This window comes from Sardina pilchardus, chromosome 6 (assembly GCF_963854185.1).
Source record: "Sardina pilchardus chromosome 6, fSarPil1.1, whole genome shotgun sequence".
Lineage (NCBI taxonomy): Eukaryota > Metazoa > Chordata > Actinopteri > Clupeiformes > Clupeidae > Sardina > Sardina pilchardus.
In genome coordinates, this window is record NC_084999.1 from 31,048,510 (window position 1) to 31,072,533 (window position 24,024).

General features: G+C 41.2%; 17 non-coding genes across 17 annotated transcripts; all 17 read left to right on the top strand.

Annotated features, from left to right (window-relative positions):
• The first annotated feature begins 197 nt into the window (after positions 1-197).
• Positions 198-268, top strand: trnag-ccc (transfer RNA glycine (anticodon CCC)). Its single transcript has one exon. It is a non-coding gene; the product is annotated as a tRNA-Gly (tRNA).
• Positions 269-460: 192 nt separating this feature from the next.
• trnag-ccc (transfer RNA glycine (anticodon CCC)) lies at positions 461-531 on the top strand. Its single transcript has one exon. It is a non-coding gene; the product is annotated as a tRNA-Gly (tRNA).
• Positions 532-726: 195 nt separating this feature from the next.
• Positions 727-797, top strand: trnag-ccc (transfer RNA glycine (anticodon CCC)). The gene has a single exon. It is a non-coding gene; the product is annotated as a tRNA-Gly (tRNA).
• Positions 798-1,111: 314 nt separating this feature from the next.
• trnag-ccc (transfer RNA glycine (anticodon CCC)) lies at positions 1,112-1,182 on the top strand. The gene has a single exon. It is a non-coding gene; the product is annotated as a tRNA-Gly (tRNA).
• A 192-nt stretch (positions 1,183-1,374) lies between these two features.
• On the top strand, positions 1,375-1,445 carry trnag-ccc (transfer RNA glycine (anticodon CCC)). Its single transcript has one exon. It is a non-coding gene; the product is annotated as a tRNA-Gly (tRNA).
• Positions 1,446-1,640: 195 nt separating this feature from the next.
• trnag-ccc (transfer RNA glycine (anticodon CCC)) lies at positions 1,641-1,711 on the top strand. Its single transcript has one exon. It is a non-coding gene; the product is annotated as a tRNA-Gly (tRNA).
• Positions 1,712-1,906: 195 nt separating this feature from the next.
• trnag-ccc (transfer RNA glycine (anticodon CCC)) lies at positions 1,907-1,977 on the top strand. Its single transcript has one exon. It is a non-coding gene; the product is annotated as a tRNA-Gly (tRNA).
• Positions 1,978-3,470: 1,493 nt separating this feature from the next.
• trnag-ccc (transfer RNA glycine (anticodon CCC)) lies at positions 3,471-3,541 on the top strand. The gene has a single exon. It is a non-coding gene; the product is annotated as a tRNA-Gly (tRNA).
• A 3,249-nt stretch (positions 3,542-6,790) lies between these two features.
• Positions 6,791-6,861, top strand: trnag-ccc (transfer RNA glycine (anticodon CCC)). Its single transcript has one exon. It is a non-coding gene; the product is annotated as a tRNA-Gly (tRNA).
• A 195-nt stretch (positions 6,862-7,056) lies between these two features.
• Positions 7,057-7,127, top strand: trnag-ccc (transfer RNA glycine (anticodon CCC)). The gene has a single exon. It is a non-coding gene; the product is annotated as a tRNA-Gly (tRNA).
• A 194-nt stretch (positions 7,128-7,321) lies between these two features.
• On the top strand, positions 7,322-7,392 carry trnag-ccc (transfer RNA glycine (anticodon CCC)). The gene has a single exon. It is a non-coding gene; the product is annotated as a tRNA-Gly (tRNA).
• Positions 7,393-7,706: 314 nt separating this feature from the next.
• Positions 7,707-7,777, top strand: trnag-ccc (transfer RNA glycine (anticodon CCC)). Its single transcript has one exon. It is a non-coding gene; the product is annotated as a tRNA-Gly (tRNA).
• Positions 7,778-7,969: 192 nt separating this feature from the next.
• On the top strand, positions 7,970-8,040 carry trnag-ccc (transfer RNA glycine (anticodon CCC)). Its single transcript has one exon. It is a non-coding gene; the product is annotated as a tRNA-Gly (tRNA).
• A 192-nt stretch (positions 8,041-8,232) lies between these two features.
• Positions 8,233-8,303, top strand: trnag-ccc (transfer RNA glycine (anticodon CCC)). Its single transcript has one exon. It is a non-coding gene; the product is annotated as a tRNA-Gly (tRNA).
• A 6,025-nt stretch (positions 8,304-14,328) lies between these two features.
• On the top strand, positions 14,329-14,399 carry trnag-ccc (transfer RNA glycine (anticodon CCC)). Its single transcript has one exon. It is a non-coding gene; the product is annotated as a tRNA-Gly (tRNA).
• A 317-nt stretch (positions 14,400-14,716) lies between these two features.
• trnag-ccc (transfer RNA glycine (anticodon CCC)) lies at positions 14,717-14,787 on the top strand. Its single transcript has one exon. It is a non-coding gene; the product is annotated as a tRNA-Gly (tRNA).
• Positions 14,788-15,104: 317 nt separating this feature from the next.
• On the top strand, positions 15,105-15,175 carry trnag-ccc (transfer RNA glycine (anticodon CCC)). The gene has a single exon. It is a non-coding gene; the product is annotated as a tRNA-Gly (tRNA).
• The last annotated feature ends 8,849 nt before the right edge of the window (positions 15,176-24,024 follow it).

Genomic DNA, 24,024 nt, shown 5'->3' on the forward strand with positions numbered 1-24,024 from the left:
TGCTATACTACTCGTGAATGTGAAAATAAAAACAATCTTACCACAGAAATCTACCACACCTTTCACTGTTACCATTTAAAGAGTTAATGCAAAAAGTAAGGCTGTCTTCATACCATCGAAAATCTTTTCTATTCTTTCACTTGTGAAAAGCACCCTATAGATTGTCTGAAATATCACATTCCTCTATATCTTATCAAGCACCAGTAGTGTAGTGGTATCATACAAGATTCCCATTCTTGTGACCCGGGTTCGATTCCCGGCTGGTGCAGATCTTTGATGTGACGGAAATGTCAGAATAATCTTGCTGCAGAAATCTACCACACCTTTCACTGTAATCATCTAAATAGGCATCGAAAAAAAGGCTGTCATCATATACCATCAAACATCTTTTCTTCTCTTCCACTTGTGAAAAGCACCCTATAGATTATTTGGAAAATCACATTCCTCTATATCTTGTCAAGCACCAGTAGTGTAGTGGTATCATACAAGATTCCCATTCTTGTGACCCGGGTTCGATTCCCGGCTGGTGCAGACCTATGATGTGCCGGAAATGTCAAAATAATATTGCTGCAGAAATCTACCACACCTTTCACTGTAATCATCTAAAAAGGCATTGAAAAAAGAAAGGTTGTCATCATATACCATCAAACATTTTCTCTTCTCTTCCACTCGTGAAAAGCACCCTGTAGATTGTTTCGAAAATCACATTACTCTATGTCTTTTGAAGCACCAGTAGTGTAGTGGTATCATACAAGATTCCCATTCTTGTGACCCGGGTTCGATTCCCGGCTGGTGCAGACCTTTCATGTGACGGAAACATCAATACAACTACTTTATTACGTGTGACTTTTCCTTCCGAAAGGCTCTTTATGCTCAATGAACAAACAACAACTGAGTGTTTTGGAGGATTCCATTGCTATGCTACTCGTGAATGTGAAAATAAAAACAATCTTACCACAGAAATCTACCACACCTTTCACTGTTACCATCTAAAGAGTTAATGCAAAAAGTAAGGCTGTCTTCATACCATCGAAAATCTTTTCTATTCTTTCACTTGTGAAAAGCACCCTATAGATTGTGTGGAATATCACATTCCTCTATATCTTATCAAGCACCAGTAGTGTAGTGGTATCATACAAGATTCCCATTCTTGTGACCCGGGTTCGATTCCCGGCTGGTGCAGACCTTTAATGCGACGGAAATGTCTATATAATCTTAATGCAGAAATCTACAACACCTTTCACTGTTATCATCTAAAGAGGCATCGAAAAAAAGGCTGTCATCATATACCATCAAACATCTTTTCTTCTCTTCCACTTGTGAAAAGCACCCTATAGATTATTTGGAAAATCACATTACTCTATACCTTATCAAGCACCAGTAGTGTAGTGGTATCATACAAGATTCCCATTCTTGTGACCCGGGTTCGATTCCCGGCTGGTGCAGACCTTTGATGTGACGGAAATGGCAAGATAATCTTGCTGCAGAAATCTACCACACCTTTCACTGTAATCATCTAAAAAGGCATTGAAAAAAGAAAGGTTGTCATCATATACCATCAAACATTTTCTCTTCTCTTCCACTCGTGAAAAGCACCCTGTAGATTGTTTCGAAAATCACATTACTCTATGTCTTCACAAGCACCAGTAGTGTAGTGGTATCATACAAGATTCCCATTCTTGTGACCCGGGTTCGATTCCCGGCTGGTGCAGACCTTTGATGTGACGGAAATGTCAAAATAATCTTGCTGCAGAAATCTACCACACCTTTCACTGTAATCATCTAAAAAGGCATTGAAAAAAGAAAGGTTGTCATCATATACCATCAAACATTTTCTCTTCTCTTCCACTCGTGAAAAGCACCCTGTAGATTGTTTCGAAAATCACATTACTCTATGTCTTTTGAAGCACCAGTAGTGTAGTGGTATCATACAAGATTCCCATTCTTGTGACCCGGGTTCGATTCCCGGCTGGTGCAGACCTTTCATGTGACGGAAACATCAATACAACTACTTTATTACGTGTGACTTTTCCTTCCGAAAGGCTCTTTATGCTCAATGAACAAACAACAACTGAGTGTTTTGGAAGATTCCATTGCTATGCTACTCGTGAATGTGAAAATAAAAACAATCTTACCACAGAAATCTACCACACCTTTCACTGTTACTGTCAAGGGTAGCACAACCAGTGCAACCACACCCCCCTTTATACACCTAATCTCCCCTTAGTTCGGATGCCAGGGACACAGAACAACCAGTCACTAAATGTTCAATAAATTACCATTTATTTATATGAAGTATTGCACAAAAGATATTTAAAACCACAATAAAACAACTCAAGTTGATGCAGTAAAAGTCCAATCAGACCACGGGTCGTTTAGTTAATGTCTCTGGTGGCTGTGCCGGTCGGAGTCCTCCTGAACACGCCCACGGCCCCGGTGTGGCTTTGGATGCTCCCGAACGCGCCTTTGTTGTTTCTCGTCTTAAACCCGGAAGTGGCCGGCTTCGGTTGGTGAGATCGCAGATGCAGCTGAAGTGTAGCCTGGAGAAGCAGTCACAGGCAATCAGAAACGCCACGTCCAATTCGGAGTACACACCTACACACTGTACACACATAGAGGGATATTCTCACGTTCCTTGAGTAGGCATTTAGAGTGCGATGACGGAGATCTGTCGTTCTTCTAGGCGATGGCTCACTCGACCAGTACTGAGCAGCGAGGGGGGAAAACAGAAGCAGCTGGAGAGTAGAGAGGCAGGCAGAGCGGCGATCAGGCACCACAATAGAGACAAGCACATATGCACACACACGCACACAGGTATGCTCACGTTCCTTTAAAGAGGGTATAGCGAGCGTCGTATCAGAGAAGGCTCACGGCGGTTCCTCGTCTCTGGAACGGCTAGCCAGCGGGAACTCCCTCCGTAGCAGGCGTCAGCGTCGGGGCTGCAAACGGTGCTTCCTCGCCGTCCGAATCTCCTGTAGCCTCGTATCATTAGTCTTAAATAGTCTGTCCAATTAGTCAGTGGAGGCAGGGTTTGAGACAAGCAATGCAGTTCAGCTGAGAGTCAAAAGGATTTCTCCCACGGGATAGGCTAGGGCATTGTAGTGGGTGTCAGACACGGGGACAATCTATTAGGCTACTCCAAGTGCTCATTATGATCACACAAGTGAATGGCATCAAGCAAGGAAATCCACAACCACAAGCAATTGATAAGAATACAAGTTTCACAGCAAGCACACACATTGTAAACACAACAAACCAAAACACACGTTGAGAGCCCCTTATGTCACTCACAGCCCCCTTCCAATAAACTACCCCACTCCCAATGGCAGAATAGCCTGACATTACCATCTAAAGAGTTAATGCAAAAAGTAAGGCTGTCTTCATACCATCGAAAATCTTTTCTATTCTTTCACTTGTGAAAAGCACCCTATAGATTGTGTGGAATATCACATTCCTCTATATCTTATCAAGCACCAGTAGTGTAGTGGTATCATACAAGATTCCCATTCTTGTGACCCGGGTTCGATTCCCGGCTGGTGCAGACCTTTAATGCGACGGAAATGTCTATATAATCTTAATGCAGAAATCTACAACACCTTTCACTGTTATCATCTAAAGAGTAGGGGTGTAAATATTAATCGATTTGCATCGATGCATCGATTCTACAGCCGACGATTCAATGCATCGATACGTCCGTGTGACCGGACCAATGGATGGTTGTCGACTACGCCACCCTGGATCTAGTGTCCAGGGACCCCAGATCAATATCAAGTATACAAATTACACCTCAAATTGCACAGGTTCAAATACAACAGGCAGAGACGTGAATTCCAGTACAATCAAATATCTCTTTATTGAAAAAGACTGTTTAGGGGGAGGGGAGAGGGAGTGTGATGTGATGCTCGTACTGAAAAGAACTGGCATGGGTTAAGATATAAAAATATATTTTATTATTATTATGTTCTTACTGTACTGCGTGTGATTGCAGCACAAATAGACATGAGTTGTAACAATTAATATTAAAACATTGGTTGGGAATGCAACACTAAAAGAAAACAGAAAATTATACCGGCAGGTAGGGCTTACCTGGAGGGGGGAGCAGGCTATCTGAAGGGGGTGTCCACACGTGCACTCTCACTGCAGAAAAGTGTCACACCACTGTCACAGCAAGCCACCACCAATACTCCTTAATACACAGTAATAGTTCTACACTCCAGGGTGAATTTCACAAGCCCACCACCAGGTGACTAGCTACCCCCGCCAAAGATAAACCACTAGCCTGCCAAAGCATAAACTGATCAAAAGAAGCAGCAGCGAACACACACACGCATATCATACGTAATGAATGAAGAGAGCTGTTGGTATTATGGGCAACCACCCTAGCAGCGATACAAGCATGCAACATTCAAAGGAAAATAAAGCTACACACAAAACAACCCACCCGCATGCATTACTCTAGAGGGGGGGGCCGACACGGCAACCGAAACCAAACAAAACAAACGAGGCACACACGGATACACACAAGCCAAAAGAAAGCGCACAAGCAAACAAAACAAGGAAACGGACATAACAGGGAAATCCCAAGCAAGCACACGCAAGCACCACAAACCGCCCCAGGAAACCTACCGCAACGCGGAGGAGCTGTAGCGTAAACACAGGAAATTAGCCTAGACCTATACTAACGCTATGGACAAGACAGCAGCATGACCACACTAAACAGACAGCGGGGCTAAGCCATGCGACCTGTAATGGAAATAGTAAATCATCAGATCTATCGTATGTGCAACAAAAGCGGCAACAACATTCAGGTTTCATACATACCAAAACTCGTGGCCATTGATCTAAGCCGTAAAGGACACTACACGAACACACCGGGCCGTGGTCATAAGCTGCAAGTATACATAGACAATGGCATCAAACAAAGACTCCGTGTGACTAATTAGGGGAGATAAATATTTTGAACATGCATACCTGCAGAGGAGAGACAACTAGGGCTACGCGCCGGTCGGGTTCCATATGGCAATGCCCGAGTGAGCTACAGGTGGAAAGGGAAAAGTGTTAACGCTTAAGCATAAATAACAAAACATTCAGCGGAATTTCGGCATACCTGGCGATAGGCTCCTGTATGAAACCCAGGGACAGATCGGGAGGGAGACAGAGAGGAAGGTGGTCTTACCTACCAGACTCCTTTATACTACGCCATGGCCTGAATGAATGATCTCTACTAACAAGGGGGGCGGGGCAAACACACGTTCATTCAGTGCGTAGGGGAAGCAGGAAGGGACAGACAGAGCAGGAATGCAACTGGCTACATCCGCAAGATAATCGATTAATGTATTTATTTTAGTATTTTTCCGTCTGTTTATTTTCAGCATATGCTCCTATGCGTAGCCTACTACCTGCTCCTAATCTGCGGGTAGCGCTATCCTCATTATTGTCTTCTACTTTATAGCCTAGTAGGGGTTTAAAATTGGCACCCTCTGCCACTTGCCAAATGTGAGTGAAAATCTGCATTGGCGAGTAGAATTAAAAGGTAATTCGCAATTGGCGGGTTGTTGCTTCACTGTAAACGTTCAGCACCGCAACAAAGCGTTTATAGGCTGCGAATTTTGTCATCATCGCATAAGTTGGTGGACTACGTTTTGCATTTAGTGACCCTCACTGTTAGGCCTACCATAGCTTCACTGATGCACACGTTTTTTCCCTGTGGAAAACAGCTGATGTCAGATCAAGTGAGCACGCTAACAGTGACGTTAGTCATTCATTATTATAGGCTACGCAATGACATTTGGCCAATGCATTCTAGAGACCTTTTAGTTACTGTGTCGTTTTACAAGTTAAGGCTACGTGTTCTGAACATTTCTGTGTTCTGAGTAGCAGGTGTTATTTAATAACAGTTATTAGGACGAAGTGGAATTGGAGAAACGAGTGTCCAAACGAATCAATTTAAAGTTTTGGGGAAACGTTTATCCCGTTAGTTGAACATGCTTCAGATTATGATTTGTGTTCGTTTCCCATACTGTCTTGGCTGAGCATGTTCCTCAGATTCAAAAAGTCCTCCAGTTGTGGACTGATTTATTTTGAACAGTGACAACTATCATAGCCTGTACCGCTACGACACGGCCAGGAAATCTTTCCAACTTCAGAACGTTTTCGCAAGTTCACGTCCTTAAAGTGATAGACACCTATTTAATCTCACATCGCCAATACAGTGAAGGCTGCCTATGACTTAAATTACCTAAAGTTAAACGTTTAGCTAATTAATCTTCTAATATTGATTACACACAAAATGCATATGCAATAGCAGATATATTGGGCCTACAATCTGTATTAGGTTATCTCACAGTCAGCAGGTAGCCTACTGTATGTCACAGCATGTGGAGGAAGAAACTGCACTAAAAGGCTGGTAGAAAGATCATTTGGCCCTGTTTATACTGTAACATACACATCATGTGAATAGAATAGGCTACTGTTTCTGTATTCTCAATAAAAGCAAATTATTTCTATTTTTCTAGATTTTTTAAACTTAATAGATATCATGTAAAAATCGAATCGAATCGAATCGAATCGTATCGGTGGGAATTCTAAATAATCGAAAAGAATCGAATCGCTGACCTAGGAAATCGATATCGAATCGAATCGGCATGAAGGCTCCGATTTACACCCCTACTAAAGAGGCATCGAAAAAAAGGCTGTCATCATATACCATCAAACATCTTTTCTTCTCTTCCACTTGTGAAAAGCACCCTATAGATTATTTGGAAAATCACATTACTCTATATCTTATCAAGCACCAGTAGTGTAGTGGTATCATACAAGATTCCCATTCTTGTGACCCGGGTTCGATTCCCGGCTGGTGCAGACCTTTGATGTGACGGAAATGGCAAGATAATCTTGCTGCAGAAATCTACCACACCTTTCACTGTAATCATCTAAAAAGGCATTGAAAAAAGAAAGGTTGTCATCATATACCATCAAACATTTTCTCTTCTCTTCCACTCGTGAAAAGCACCCTGTAGATTGTTTCGAAAATCACATTACTCTATGTCTTCACAAGCACCAGTAGTGTAGTACTATCATACAAGATTCCCATTCTTGTGACCCGGGTTCGATTCCCGGCTGGTGCAGACCTTTGATGTGACGGAAATGTCAAAATAATCTTGCTGCAGAAATCTACCACACCTTTCACTGTAATCATCTAAAAGGCATTGAAAAAAGAAAGGTTGTCAACATATACCATCAAACATTTTCTCTTCTCTTCCACTCGTGAAAAGCACCCTGTAGATTGTTTTGAAAATCACATTACTCTATGTCTTTTGAAGCACCAGTAGTGTAGTGGTATCATACAAGATTCCCATTCTTGTGACCCGGGTTCGATTCCCGGCTGGTGCAGACCTTTCATGTGACGGAAACATCAATACAACTACTTTATTACGTGTGACTTTTCCTTCCGAAAGGCTCTTTATGCTCAATGAACAAACAACAACTGAGTGTTTTGGAAGATTCCATTGCTATGCTACTCGTGAATGTGAAAATAAAAACAATCTTACCACAGAAATCTACCACACCTTTCACTGTTACCATCTAAAGAGTTAATGCAAAAAGTAAGGCTGTCTTCATACCATCGAAAATCTTTTCTATTCTTTCACTTGTGAAAAGCACCCTATAGATTGTGTGGAATATCACATTCCTCTATATCTTATCAAGCACCAGTAGTGTAGTGGTATCATACAAGATTCCCATTCTTGTGACCCGGGTTCGATTCCCGGCTGGTGCAGACCTTTGATGCGACGGAAATGTCTATATAATCTTAATGCAGAAATCTACAACACCTTTCACTGTTATCATCTAAAGAGGCATCGAAAAAAAGGCTGTCATCATATACCATCAAACATCTTTTCTTCTCTTCCACTTGTGAAAAGCACCCTATAGATTATTTGGAAAATCACATTCCTCTATATCTTGTCAAGCACCAGTAGTGTAGTGGTATCATACAAGATTCCCATTCTTGTGACCCAGGTTCGATTCCCGGCTGGTGCAGATCTTTGATGTGACGGAAATGTCAGAATAATCTTGCTGCAGAAATCTACCACACCTTTCACTGTAATAATCTAAAGAGGCATCGAAAAAAAGGCTGTCATCATATACCATGAAACATCTTTTCTTCTCTTCCACTCGTGAAAAGCACCCTATAGATTGTGTGGAATATCACATTCCTCTATATCTTATCAAGCACCAGTAGTGTAGTGGTATCATACAAGATTCCCATTCTTGTGACTCGGGTTTGATTCCCGGCTGGTGCAGACCTTTGATGCGACGGAAATGTCTATATAATCTTGCTGCAGAAATCTACCACACCTTTCACTGTAATCATCTAAAAAGGCATTGAAAAAAGAAAGGTTGTCATCATATACCATCAAACATTTTTTCTTCTCTTCCACTTGTGAAAAGCACCCTATAGATTGTTTCGAAAATCACATTACTCTATGTCTTATGAAGCACCAGACCTTTGATGTGACGGAAATGTCAAAACAATCTTACCACAGAAATCTACCACACCTTTCACTGTTACCTACGGTGCCGTGGAGGGGACATGGTGGTGATATTATATACATCGTACGCACATTTAATTAAACGAGCGCACGATTAATATAACGAGCGAACGATTAATATAATGAGCGAACGAAGTAAATAAACGTTAGTATGCTTTAAATACTTTGTTCCCACATTTTAATAAAACGTTCCCACATTTACTTAAACGTGCGTGCGTTTAAATTACTTCGTTCCCACGTTTAATGAAAACGCTCGCACGTTTAGTAAGTCTACCTTCGCACGGTTTGCTCAACATCGATCAGCAACCAGTATGGATAGAAGCGATTTAATCAATCTATACTTTGATATTGGTTTAACCTATCAGGAGATGTCGAGCACACTTGCTCTCCGTGGCTTTCCGGTGAGCAAACGGCACCTGAAAAGGCTTCTTAACCCTCTAACCGCCCGGGTTTTTTTGGATTTTTGCATAAAAAATTCAAAAGGCCATGGCTTGAAAGTGGTAAGAGATAAAGTCCTACTGTAAATGTGAAAATCATTGAGTATGAACTAAAGTTTATAAAGGGAGTAAATGTACTCATCTAATTTGCATATTATGACGTCACTGGATGGCAATAGCGTCAAATTATGCACATTTCAGTAAATACTGATTGTTGAACACATTTGAGCAGTTTTACTTTGATTTTTGTAATTTCTCCGACATAACAAACAAACAGGACCACAGCCACATGTAAACCAACAATAGTAAACTATTAGTATTACCACAACCCCTATGTTACTATATAATAAAGTAGCCTGGTCAAATCAGTTCCTATCGCGGATGACTTTGTAGTTCTTCAGAGCCCTACTTTTACTAGACCTGCTGTCTGTACCATGACAATTACAGACACTATCATCATGAATATCACTGGCACCAAGCACACCATGCTTATTTGAACCCTTTGGTCAACATTGCTGCAGGTAAACATTGACGTACACACGCAAAGACCCACCTCCATTCACAGACGCATCTTGACTGTCACTGCCAATGAACGACCGATCATAATCTCCAAAAGGCAGATATTCTCCTTCAGAATCAGAGTAGGTGAATGGCAGACCCAATACTTCATAACACACGACTTTGTTTTTTAACATTTGCCGTTTTTCTACTTCAATTTGTGCATAGCGATCGCGCATTTCACTTCCGCGTTATAAACAGGAAATGCGTCTTTTTTTTTTGTTTCTCGCGAGTAATACAGGCACTTCCTGAAAACTTTTTTACTCGAATTTGGGCTTGAATCGAAGCTCTGGATGTCTGCCAACTAGTGGTGGAGAGTACAAAGGCGATTTGTCACCCTACTCGGATCTACCGTCTGTTTTAATCAGTGATGTTGCTTGTCGCCGTGCGGCGCCTTGGGCGGTTAGAGGGTTAAGGGTTTAGGGTTATACAGACGGCAATACACTAATTTAGTGGACGGAGTCAACTTCATCGTTGGTCAGTTGGAGCAAGGCCTTGGGGAACATCATGGGTATCGGTGGATGTACCGCAAGTGTTTGGAGGCAGGTATCCGCGTTCGGACAGAGGATGTGAGGATCCTTCTCTCCGTGCTGGACCCCGAGAACTCAAAAGCTCGCCAAAAACGACGACTCAGACGAAGGCAGTACTATTCACCAGGTCCAAATTATATATGGCATGTTGACGGCTATGACAAATTGAAGCCGTACGGTCTTTGCATCAATGGCTGTATAGACGGCTACTCATGCCACATTGTATGGCTCAGGTGCACATACACCAATAGTGACCCGAAAGTCATTGGCGGTTACTTCTTGGAGGCCGTGAATCAAACGGGAGGATATCCTAGGGTTTTGCGCACTGACATGGGCACAGAGAGCGCTCTAATTAGAGACATGCAACTCTTTTTACGGCGAAATGGTGAAGACGACAGAGCAGGGGAGAAGAGTTATATCACCGGGGCAAGTACGGCCAATCAACGCATTGAAAGTTGGTGGGGACAGATGCGCAAGCAAGGCATTCAACATTGGATCCAGTTGCTGGGAGAGCTGAAGGATGAAGGGATGTTCAACGGTGACCTCTTGGACAAAGCACTTGTCCAGTTTTGCTTCATGGCAATAGTTCAGGTAAAACACAACAGAGCACGAAAGTGCAGCATATCGGTCATTGATCATTTTATTGAATTTTTCTTTTATCATAAGCATATTTCATAGTTGACCAATAGTTGGAATTTAGTGTGATCACAGTTTAGTGTATCTTGTCCAATGGTGGTTTTCCATAAGTGTGTAGGCCTAGGCCTATACGCACGCACACAGTTTAGTGTATCTTATGGTGGCTTTCCATAAGTGTGTAGGCCTAGGCCTATACGCACGCACACGTTTGATTGTTTTTAGCTTGGTTTTATTTACGCACGGTGGATAGATTCCCTTAGCTGGAGGTCTTTAGACGTCCTGTTACGCTATTAACATACATTCGATAGACCTATATTTAGTATGTTTCCCGAAGATAGGCTTAACCTATACATTTACAAACAATTGCCATCTTTCATAGATCATTGCGTCCTTCTGTGCGTAAAATGTATCCCCGCCTATGCAAGCCTCGAGTGACGTTGAACAGAAATGCTGTAATTTCAAAGCGCGTGCATTGAACAAATGACGTAAGAAAACGGACATAGAAGATAGCAGAGCATGGCAGTATGCCTATGGCCCATAGCACAGTCAAAGTTGCCCATTCCATCACGAGTTTCAGTAACCACCCTTTCCCTTCTCTTTTGCAGATGGACTTAGATCAGATCAAAGACGTGTGGAACAGACATCGTATTCGGCCCTCTAAAAACATCAATGTCCCCTCAGGGATACCAAATGTCATGTATTTTGCACCTCACTTGTGGGGCGCAGAGGAACTCATTGTCCCGCTTACAGAAGATGTGACAACTTGCAAAACCAGTTGCAAGTTCCTCAATTCCATCCCATGTGATGTGGATATTTTTGATTTGTGCACTATCATAATGGAAGAATCTGGCATGGGTTTCCCAACTACTAGGTCACAACCACTTGACTTGTATCTGTCTTTGAGGAATGCTGTTCGTTCGCAATTAGATTAGCCTATGATGAAACGGCAGTCACAATCCCGACATATTTCATTCCTTAATTTTTCTATAGCCTATACAATTTGATTAAATTATTTGCCTATATATTGCACATTCTTAATTGTTTTCAATTCTTGATGACTAAAATGTAATGTGTAAACATGTAAATAAACACGTGGATGACACCTGGGCATCAGGGGCGGAGCTAATGGTTTCCTCTAAGGGGGACGAACACCTGTGGTGGGCCCCTCTACTGTACATTGATTAGTGAACTATGTATTCCTATACAATTATTAATGAAATGTGTATTCCTTTATATTGAATAAAGGAAATATTAATCGTAAGTGAATAAAGGAAGTAAAGTATTAACCATAATGAATGACGCCAACGTAGCCTAGATAGCTTTAAACAGCAGTGATGCTAGACTAATGTTCTGACAACTCAAGCACACCAATTCCCCATCTGACCCATCTGAAATAACTCCTCTAGCTTTGCTGCCTCCATCCCATCCTTTCTGTTTTCGTTGTTTACTCATCCATGATGAGTCTTGAGTTAGTGAATTAGCTTAACAGTGCGGTCTATCGCTGCGTAAAAAACAACAACGAAGTCTAGTTGCGAGCCTACTTGCGTGCGTGCGTAACCTATTGTCTCTGCTGCTCAAACAAATTAAGCTATGTGCGTGTTACCGACTTTGATAACGTGTTCACTAACTTAGCAGAAAATTGTCTGTCATGCAGTTAATGGGATACTGTGCAGAATTGGGAAGTTATGGGCCAATTTGGTAGCCTATGAATACACAAGGGACATTTTCTCAGCCGTTCAGTGCGTATACGGCCGTAGCCCACACCTGCAGACGTGCCTGCCAGCTTGTTGGTCGGTGTTTATCCCAACTTCATGTTTTTATTTAGTCCACTTCATATTGTGCTTATTAGAGGCTGATGCATGTTGTTTTCTTTCATGTCGATTCAAGATTGTTTGTGTTGGTGTGACAGAGCGCACCGCGTCTGTCACGCAAGCGGGCGCATTCCCGCCAGTAAGAACAATGGGAACCGAGTTTGCGCTTGAACGCAGACATTAGTATACACATACAGGAGAAATAAAATAAATGTTGAAATGCATATGTTGATAAGTAAAGAATAACTATGTATTATGTCGTTGGAAGATGCGAAGAAATAGTGAATAGGCCGTGCGCTAAACATGGCTTTATTACAGTAGAGGGGGATGCAAGGCATAATGTCGGGACAGTTGTGGCAGGTTTCGTGCGCGCAGAATTTACATCTTATATGAAATCGTTGCGACTGTGTCAATGTTTGTCTGTGTATTGTGTATTGTCTATTCTAGTGTGTATTGTTGTCCTTACCTGATGTCTACCTGTCTTCCGGGGTGCGACAACAGTGTCGGAGGTGAGACCCAGTTAAAGGGACGGGGCGCGCTCCCATAAGGGAAGCGCTCATAGAGACAGGGGTGTTTCTGTAGTTTTGTTTTATTTGTGATTTTGGGGGACTGTAGCGAAGTAGTTATGATTAGACAGGAATGTTGTCAAGTAAGGTATTGCGCTGGTATAGTATCTAGCCTAAGAGGATACGTTATTGCGCTAATTGATTGTTTGCTGTGTTTGGTCCGCGCCAATAGCATAAAATAGTATTGGGCGCTTCATTCGGGAGATGGGCCTCTGCCGTGAGAGGGCACATTGTCTCGGTCAGTATGGGTACGTAAGGGGCCTAGCTTTAGTGGGCATTATCCCATGTTTTGTTTTTCGTTTTGATCAGTGTTTTCTTTTGTTTGTTTATGTCTCATGTCTTAAACCTACCGGTAGCTTATAATAAAAAAAGAAGTTTTCTTCTACTTGGCATCTCTCGACCTGAGTCTCTACATCACCTCGGACACATTATCACAGTTGGCTTTGGCTATGAGGGCCAAAAAGCATGCAGTTTTAATGAAAAAGCAACCTGTTAAATCGCCAACAACTAGTGCAACTGCAGCTCTATCAACACTCTCAGGTCCATGACTGCACTGCTAGACTGATGGTAGCGAGTCTGACACAACATACAACAAGCAATAACAAGGCGGGAACAATGCCTATTTAAACGTACGAACGTTTTCATTAAACGTGGGAACGAAGTAATTTAAACGCACGCACGTTTAATTAAACGTGGGAACGTTTTATTAAAATGTGGGAACAATGTATTTAAAACGTACGAACATTTAGTTACTACGTTCGCCCATTATATTAATCGTGCGCTCGTTTAATTAAACGTGCGTACGATGTATATAATTTCACCACCATGTCCCCTCCACGGCACCGTAGTTACCATCTAAAAGAGTTAATGAAAAAAGTAAAGCTGTCTTCATACCATCGAAAATCTTTTCTTCTCTTTCACTTGTGAAAAGCACCCTATAGATTGTGTGAATATCACATTCCTATATGTCTTATCAACCACCAGTAGTGTAGCGGTATCATACAAGATTCCCATTCTAGACCCGGGTTCGATTCCCGGCTGGTGCAGCCCTTTGATGCGATGGAAATGTCTATATAATCTTAATGCAGAAATCTACAACACCTTTCAATGTTATCATCTAAAGAGGCATCGAAAAAAAGGCTGTCATCATATACCATCAAACATCTTTTCTTCTCTTCCACTTGTGAAAAGCACCCTATAGATTGTTTCGAAAATCACATTACTCTATGTCTTTTAAAGCACCAGTAATGTAGTGGTATCATACAAGATTCCCATTCTTGTGCCCCGGGTTCGATTCCCGGCTGGTGCAGACCTTTGATGTGACGGAAACATCATTACAACTACTTTATTACGTGTGACTTTTCCTTCCGAAAGGCTCTTAATTATGCTCAAAGAACAAACAACAACTGAGTGTTTTGGAAGATTCCATTGCTATGCTACTCGTGAATGTGAAAATAAAAACAATCTTACCACAGAAATCTACCACACCTTTCACTGTTACTATCTAAAGAGTTAATGAAAAAAGTAAGGCTGTCTTCATACCATCGAAAATCTTTTCTTCTCTTTCACTTGTGAAAAGCACCCTATAGATTGTGTGGAATATCACATTCCTCTATGTCTTATCAAGCACCAGTAGTGTAGTGGTATCATACAAGATTCCCATTCTTGTGCCCCGGGTTCGATTCCCGGCTGGTGCAGACCTTTGATGTGACGGAAACATCATTACAACTACTTTATTACGTGTGACTTTTCCTTCCGAAAGGCTCTTAATTATGCTCAAAGAACAAACAACAACTGAGTGTTTTGGAAGATTCCATTGCTATGCTACTCGTGAATGTGAAAATAAAAACAATCTTACCACAGAAATCTACCACACCTTTCACTGTTACTATCTAAAGAGTTAATGAAAAAAGTAAGGCTGTCTTCATACCATCGAAAATCTTTTCTTCTCTTTCACTTGTGAAAAGCACCCTATAGATTGTGTGGAATATCACATTCCTCTATGTCTTATCAAGCACCAGTAGTGTAGTGGTATCATACAAGATTCCCATTCTTGTGACCCGGGTCCGATTCCCGGCTGGTGCAGATCTTTGATGTGACGGAAATGTCAAAATAATCTTGCTGCAGAAATCTACCTCACCTTTCACTGTAATCATCTAAAGAGGCATCGAAAAAAAGGCTGTCATCATATACCATCAAACAGCTTTTCTTCTCTTCCACTTGTGAAAAGCACCCTATAGATTATTTGGAAAATCAAATGACTCTATATCTTATCAAGCACCAGTAGTGTAGTGGTATCATACAAGATTCCCCTTCTTGTGACCCGGGTTCGAAGTTAAAATGTACTTTATCTTTTTCAATGTACACAATTGTATGATCATTGTATTTCAAAAATGAATACTCAATCTTCTGAAATTTATCCATGTTGAATGTACCCAGTATTTCATGACATTTTAAACTTCATATCAATATTTAACATGTTTATAATTATATATACTTTGGATATTGTCTTATTATGACATTCACTGTCCACACACATTCAATTCAATAAAAAAAAAAAACTTAATTTGTCCCCGAGGGGCAATTTCCCCACGCAGGTATAGTGATATAAGACATAAAACAACAGAAGACATACAAGACAGGTCAAAGAAGGCATGTTACTACACTCATACATAAAACTACACTCTTCTGACAGCGTGGCCTTATTTCTGCCCAGCGAGCCAAAGCCCAATTGGAAATTCTACATTAGATGTGAACAACAGGAGGCCGTATACATTTTGCATGATTCATGTCTGAATGCCCGCTACCGTCAGAAATGCGGCAAGCAATTTTAGTAGAATGTGCGTAAAACCTGTCTGAAAATGGCTATAATTAAATAATTGCTGGCTGTGGCAACAATTTTAAAAGAGTATAGTTCGCAACATATTGAAAAAATGAACTGAACTAGTTCATTTTTGGAGCTGTGAACTTCGTTCATAATTTGGAATTATGAACTATGAACTGAACGAGTTCATTTTAAAATTTGTGAACTATGAACTGAACTGAACTGAATGTGAACTTTCCCAACACTGCTGATGCAACTGGGCGATAAGAGGAGGGTCCGGGTAATGCAATTTACAAAAGTTTACAAAAATGCTGATGTGGTACACGAAAATGTAGCTAAACATGTGGAGAATGCAATGCAATCAAGCATTTTGGATGATGTGAAGTCACACTGACAACAGGTTAAGCGAAGATCAGGCTCAACATTCAGTTTATTTCTATACTTTGTTTTTAATGCCACAAGCACTGAAAACTCAGTTTCACACAGATACGTGGTGGCAAAAGGCATCAGAAACACCAATGCCTTGTTTGACAAGTCAGGGTATTCTGAGTGCGAATGCATCCAGAAATGTGTGAAGTTGTAAAGCAGTATCACATGATAACTCCGCAAGGCTAATCTTCCTCCCTTGAACTCAGACCTGTGAGGGGCACCCTCAGTATGTGAGACAAATGCATTTTGTATCCAGCTATGTTGTTCGCTGAGCACCAGGAAGTATCCCCGAAGCTGCGTCTTCAGCGACTGCAGGTGCTGTCTGACGGAGTCTGCCACAGCAACCCAGTCTCACGTTTAATCGTGTCACTGATCACGATCTATTGGTACGTGTTCAGCGACACGTTTCTTTGCTAAAAAACGTGTTCAGCATAACGTAAGTATCGTGTCACTGTCACGTGTTGTTTATCGCGCTTTTAACGAGCCAGAACCTGGCCAGAACCCCGCTCATCTGTCAAAAAATAAAATAAGCCTAGTTTGGGGATATGGAAAATAAGTTTCGTTACCAGACTAAATTAATACATTGTGGGTGGTTGAACATAAATGTGTGTTGAACGTTTTAACCCTTAATTTTGCAAATGCAATTTAGATGTCCAATCATTATCAACAACCAGTTAGTGATTTCTTTAAATCTAAAAATATTTTTTTCAATATTTTATATCATAGGCTATATTTAAAAATAAAACTATGTTATAATTCCATTTGAAATGTCTGGCATATTAATGTATTATTGGTTGAAGGGCACTGTTAGTTACATGGAGAAAAGTGCGCCATTGTGGCGAAAGTGATTTTCCAGGAGTGCACGATCCAAGTCGTTCACTCGTTCATCAGCAGGACTATTCGTTTTCCACACGGTAAGTTGATGAATCATATCTGGTGTTTCTTTAAAAGTAGTGGGTTATTCATACATTGCAGGCCAGTGCCAGTGATTGATCTTTTGGCCTATTGAATTTTTTTTCAGTCGGTACTTTGTTTGAAAACATGCTCTTTCAGTCTGTAGTTTATTCTTAAAACACGATTTCTAGTATGCTAAATGGTGAGCTAGCTATCTAGCAATAGCCACATAACGTGCTTCACTAGCAATGCATTTGCAGTGGCAATTTGCTTTCCATATAAGAATAAGCTACAACCAATGTCGTAGTTTATTTCGGGTGGTGCGCAGTTGATTGGAGGAACCATTTTAGTACTGCATCTAGATACAAAACAAAAAGTGAGTCGTGTACATTCATTTTTCAGATCTAGCTAGCAGTGATTAAGACTTGGCTTCAATTAGTATATGAAAGGTGTTTAGCTGTGCTGGCGATTGGTCTGCAGCAGTGCAATTTGCAGCTGCTTCCAATTTGCGAATAGAGTACCCTACTGTAACGCCTAAAAGCTTGGACAATGTTGTGTGAGGAGTTGTATTGAGACTTGTAAAGGTATTGTATTCTCTGAGATGACACAAAAATGTGTTGTTAATGACAGGCAGTGTTTCACAAACTGTGGGGAGGGCTGTGCAGATATGCAGTAGGAAAATCCATATAATAAACGGCAGTAAAGTTAACTTGTGACATTTGTAGTTTTAGTTTCATGTTGGTGTGCTCTGCAATTTTCTTGAAACTATATAATAATGTCAGTCAGACTGAGCAGATATATTTTAAAGAAGACTACCACAGTTTCCCCTACTGCTGTGTATCGCAAACTAGATCATTGGACATTAATATTGTTTTGTTCTGGAAAACAATAATATTTTTTCTCTCTTTTAAAATCATTTTTACAGTTACAGAAATGCCAGGAGGATCAACAACGCGCAAATGCTGTTTTTGCCCCAGCATCCTGTACTGCGCTCAAAAAAAGTGCAAAGATTGAACAGCCCCGCAAATTAAAATTGCAGAGGCGCCTTCAAACATTCGACCAGAACAAAAAAGATTGGACTGACAGTAAGAAGAAGGGCAACAACTCGGCTGCCATAATGGACGAGGTTGTGATCATGGTATGTATTATCTCACGTTAAACCATGCTGAAGTGTAACTTATCCACCATCTGTGATAAATGTGTATTCAATTCTTTCCAGAATCATCCAAGTCCGAGTGCCGCCCATGCACCTATGCACTTATTTTAGGATGACTGTATAAACATAAACCTAGCCAAACTTGAGAATCTGTGTTGAATCTTCACGGCTGATACTCTCACCCGAATGGTTGTCAAAGGAATTCACCTATTGTATTCAATAGGATAAGTGCCATAAACTGCACACCATTTCTCTTAAAGGAGCAACAACATCAGTTTTTGTTGCTACTGTAACCTGCGTTGTGTGGAACCACCGCGGTCCAGCCCTGCACACGCCCGGACTCGAACCCGCGAGACAGCAGCACCTCGGATCGGGAGTCGAGCGCGCTAACAATCCAGCTAAAAGCCCAGGCTCCTAGCTTTCATGCCAGCAGCGCTCTTGAAGCGTCGGGGAGTGAGGTTTTACTAACGTTCCACAGCATAGCTAACCAGCTAGCACCCGTTACACTCACCCCCCTAAACCTCACTCCCGATCCGGGGGGTTACATGCTGCCACTCAGACATGCCACCACTACGACATGCTTCCATTTAGACATGCCTCTATTTCGACATGCTGCTATTTAGACATGCTGCCAATCCGACACATTTTAGTACCCCCATTTACAAATCCTATTTTTTTCCAAGTCAATTTAACGGACCCTATGAGCCCGACGGACGCAAAGTGCGTCAAAAAACACACCCATTCTTCTCTGTTCCATTGCTCCGCGATTATTAGTCACAACGAGATGAGACCTATATTGCATGAAAGAGCAGAACCGGGGCTTTCCAACGAGACTAGACACGTGTCTGTACGATCAAGTATGAAAATAAAATAAAATCATGAATTTAAATCAAAGTATATCATATTTACAGTCTATATTGCTCTGCGTTCACCCACGCAGCCACGGCTCTCGCTTGAATTACTCCGGGACCAGGCATCGCACAGACATGACACGCATATCAAATGAAAGAGGAGAAACAGAGCTTTCCATTGATACCAAACACATCGATCCTTTTGTGTTATAAAAACAGACGAAGTGACAAACAAATAAGAATGTCATAACTTCGGCTACCGCTACTTTCGTTTGCTTTACTCGTGACACTGTGGTCAAAAATGTATGGCTTGCATGTCAGATAAAAGAGGAGAGCTAGAGCTATCCACAGATACCAAATACAACCTTCTAGGCCATAAAACAGACGAAGTGACAGCAAAATAATAACTTAATTTAGCTCCACTTAGTCCGCGAATAATGACAACTTGCCATGTACAGAACTGCTTTCACCTCCGCGAGTCGCGCACGCAACAGACACATAGGCTAACCATATCAAGAAGTCTTCACAATGACATTTTAAATGTGAATCTTTATTATTTTACACAATTGGATATAGTTATGACATTAATAGCCTATTAATGACCTCATGTCGGAATGGCACGTTGTTTGAAAAAAAAGTTAAATACCGCCACTGCGACCATGAAAAAAAAAAATGTCGGAGTGGTGGGACTTTTTCCCATAAGGTGACATGCCTCCACTACGACAATTGGACGTCCATGTCGGAGTGCTGGTATGTCGGAATGAACGGCGGATACCGATCCGGGGCACGGCACCAATGTAACCTGCGTTGTGTGGAACCACCGCGGTCCAGCCCTGCACACGCCCGGACTCGAACCCGCGAGATAGCAGCACCTCGGATCGGGAATCGAGTGCGCTAACAATCCAGCTAAAAGCCCAGGCTCCTAGCTTTCATGCCAGCAGCGCTCTTGAAGCGTCAGGGAGTGAGGTTTTACTAACGTTCCACAGCATAGCTAACCAGCTAGCACCCGTTACACTACTGCCCAATTTTCTTGTATTTGAGGCGTGGTCTACAAATGCCGTTTATTGGCCGCTATGATTGTCTATCAAATGCGTCCATGGAAAGTGTGTGCAAGGCAGAACGGGTAAACCCAGGCTACATTAGTGGATTAGGATTAGAAAAATTTTCAGCACATTTCAACATTACCGCAATAATAGGTAACCATGAAAATGTTGGTCACTATAATCATTATCTCTACCTGACATATTGCCTTCATCTCATGAATTGCTGTCTCATGTCTTTAAAAATAGCAAATCTATGATGTTGTCTTTTGCAGCTCGAGAAGCTACATGCCCTTGGATACAAGCCCCTCCTGCTGTTGGGCAAGGGCCAAGGGCCGAAGTCATATCAAGCCCTCACCCCCAGGTGCAACCTTAATCCCTTGGCGTCAAAGCACCTGGGGCAAATAGCTGGGCTGTTTGAGTTTGTGTGTGCAGGTGAGATATACAGCATAATAGTTTATTTTCCTCTTTACTACTAGTCCAGATGCAGACTTTTAAATATCAGTTAAAGGAATATACACAGTTATATACATACAGAGTCCTCCATAATTATTGCCACCCCTGGTTAAGATGTGTTCTTTAGCTTCTAATAAATTCATTTTTTTTTTCAAAATAATATAGGACCACAATGAAAAAAAGCGTAAAATCCAACCTTTAATTCAAGTGCATTTATTCAGAAGGAAATGAATCCCACATTAAGAAATAATTATTTTACATCAAATCATGTGTGCCACAATTGTTAGCACCCCTGATGTTAATACTTTGCACAACCCCCTTTTGCTAATAAAACAGCACCTACTCTTTTCTTATAATGTTTCACAAGATTAGAGAAAACAGAAAGAGGGATCTTCGACCATTCTTTGCACAAAATCTCCAAATCATCCAGCGACCTGGGTCCTCTCCTCTGTACTCTCCTCTTCAGCTCACCCCACAGGTTTTCAATGGGGTTGAGGTCTGGCAACTAAGATGGCCATGGTAGGAGCTTGATACGGTGTCTGGTGAACCATTTTGAGCGAGAAAGGTTTTTTTCTATGCATGCCTCCCAAACAACTTGTTGGCATGTAAATAGCGCCTGATGGTTGTTTTGGAGACTTTGTGACCCCAAGATGCAACCATTTGATGCAATTCTGTAACCGTGAGCTTTGGAGATTTTTTTTATTTATCTTACCATCCTCCTCACTGTGCATGGTGGCAAAATAAGCTTGTGTCCTCTTCCAGGCTTGTTTACCACTGTTCCAGCTGTTTTAAACGATTCCTCTGACCGTAGTTATGGGCAGGTGAAGGCGGGTGGCTATTTTCTTGTAGCCATTGCCTGGCTTGTGAAGGTCGACACACATCTGCCTTACTTAAACGGTGTGTTCCTTTGTCTTTCCCATGTTGAAGAGAAATAGCCACTGTGTCACGTCATATTTATACCCCAGGGAAACAGGATTTAAAGAATTACTAATTGAATGTTAATCTAATGAAATGTTCATGTACATACTCTGATCAACTTTGTAAACTACTGTAGAAATGACAGAAAAACTTTAATTACATTTATTTCCTAGGAATTGTTAGTGGTGCCAATAATTGTGGAACAGGTAATGTTATAAAGAAAAATTATTTCTTAGTCAGGGATTATTTTCCCCCCTTACAATTCACTTCAGTTGAAGGTTAAATTTTTCTAAAATGTTCAGTGTGAGAGTATGCTTCTACAATAAAAACTGCATTTATTTTAAGGCTTTTAACACATCTTAACCAGGGGTGCCAATTACTATAGAGGGTGCTGTATATATACAGGAGTTATACACGGTCCCTCTAGTTGCAGAGTCCGCCGGTGCTAGGCTAGCGCAAGTCAACGGTTTCTGAAGCCTGCCACTAAAACACAGTCTTACCCACTCCAGAACACCAGAGACAACGTGTCCGACTATTGATTTATAATGTTACTAACCTTAGAAAGCGTTATTAAATATTAATATCGCCTAGTATAAACGTAGACTGGCAACTTCAGTAAAATGAGCTACGGTCTATGGCTTAAGACGCCAGTGCCACGGCCTCACCTGTATCTTCATCTGCTACAAATATTAATCTGCAAAAATCTCCTTTAACAATGAGGTCTCTTGACTTACAGTTTTTCTCGATTATTAGCACACATTTTCCGAAAACATGCCTCATACTCTCAAAACTCTACACACCAATCCAAAACAACACACACAATGGGCAGAACCCTGCAATTCTCCTGCAAAACAATGTAATTTCTCCTCAAAATGTTCTTGTGTTCTCAAGAGACACACACAAACCATCATATATCAAGACATTTATAAGGACCAGTTGAACACTGATGTGCTCAGTGTAAAACACTGCAATGAATTGAAAACACTTCTTCTCCACTCATCATAATGACTTGGGCCTTTTTTTGTTCAGTGTTACCCTACAAACAGTACTACAAAGAGTAGATAGGCTGATACAGTAAGTTGATATACTTACCCTATCAATATTTTTAAATATCTCATTGTTTTCTGTTATCTTACTTTGTATTTGCCGTAATGTTATGCCGTTTTTCTTCTAGGACATGACGAGCCAGACCCACATCAAGATGTGGGTCTGGACACTCACCGTAGACAGGGCTCAATCGGAGGGGTGGGATAAACAGTTGTCTTTCAAATTCCCTCCCCGCAATAGGATAACGCTAAACGAATCATCTTCTTGTTTTCAAGTAGCAGGATGCGTAACCTTCCCTCTGTGATTGATAATTGTAAAACTTTGTGACAGGTGTTTGCCCATGTGATGAGTCAGTGTGCATGGTAGGGCAGTTAGCTTTAGAATTTGAATGGCATTGTGTTCTTTGTGAAAACAAAAGAGTTTCTTCATGCTTCAATTGTGCTTATAGTTCAGCAGAATCGGTTCAGGAGGTTGGTGCATGAGCTACATATTATTGGAATTGTGTCTCAAGTACCAGAAATTGTGTGTAAACAATTGAGAAAAACTGTAAGTACAGGATGAACAAAGAAATAGTGGCGGGGGCAACAAAGCAACAAAGCAATGTGATAGCCTGGTCAATCATTCTTTTTCAATGCTTATAAATGCTTATTTATGAGTACATGACAATAAACTTTGACCTTGAACTTCATTGCTTACAGATTCTTTTAAGATACAGTCTTGCATTGTGACTAATTTATTTAGACCAGCAGACCACTCCTGATGTTGAATCCTCTATCTAACATTTTGAAGTTAGGAGATAGGATGATATTCTAAGTTAAGACTGTAGCTTAATTGGGGGCCGGACCATTGGTCCGACATCCCATTAGTCCGACATCCCATTCGTCCGAAAATGAACCATTCAATAGAGATACCATTAGTCCGACATCTCATTACTCCGAAAAAAAGAGAACCATTGGTCCGACGTCCCATTAGTCCGACCATACACAGTAGAGATGCATGGATGACTTGAAACTGAAAGATGCAAAATTCGCAGAAAAGAGGAGACATCTTTTTTTGCAGCATTGTGTGTCTAACAACAGGTGGAAATGTGCTAGCCTGTTGTAACAATCAACCGTTTACCTTCGGCTGTGTTAATTAAACGCAGAAGGGTTTTTTTGAATGACTAAATATGAATGGCAATAAACAGATAATTCTGAGAATGAAGTAGGCTACAACGTAGACTACACATCTGAGTGCGTCTCTTGATTATAACAATGAAACAATGCCGACAAAACGTCCCGCAGCAATCAAAAAAATATAATGCTCAGAAAAAAGGGAAA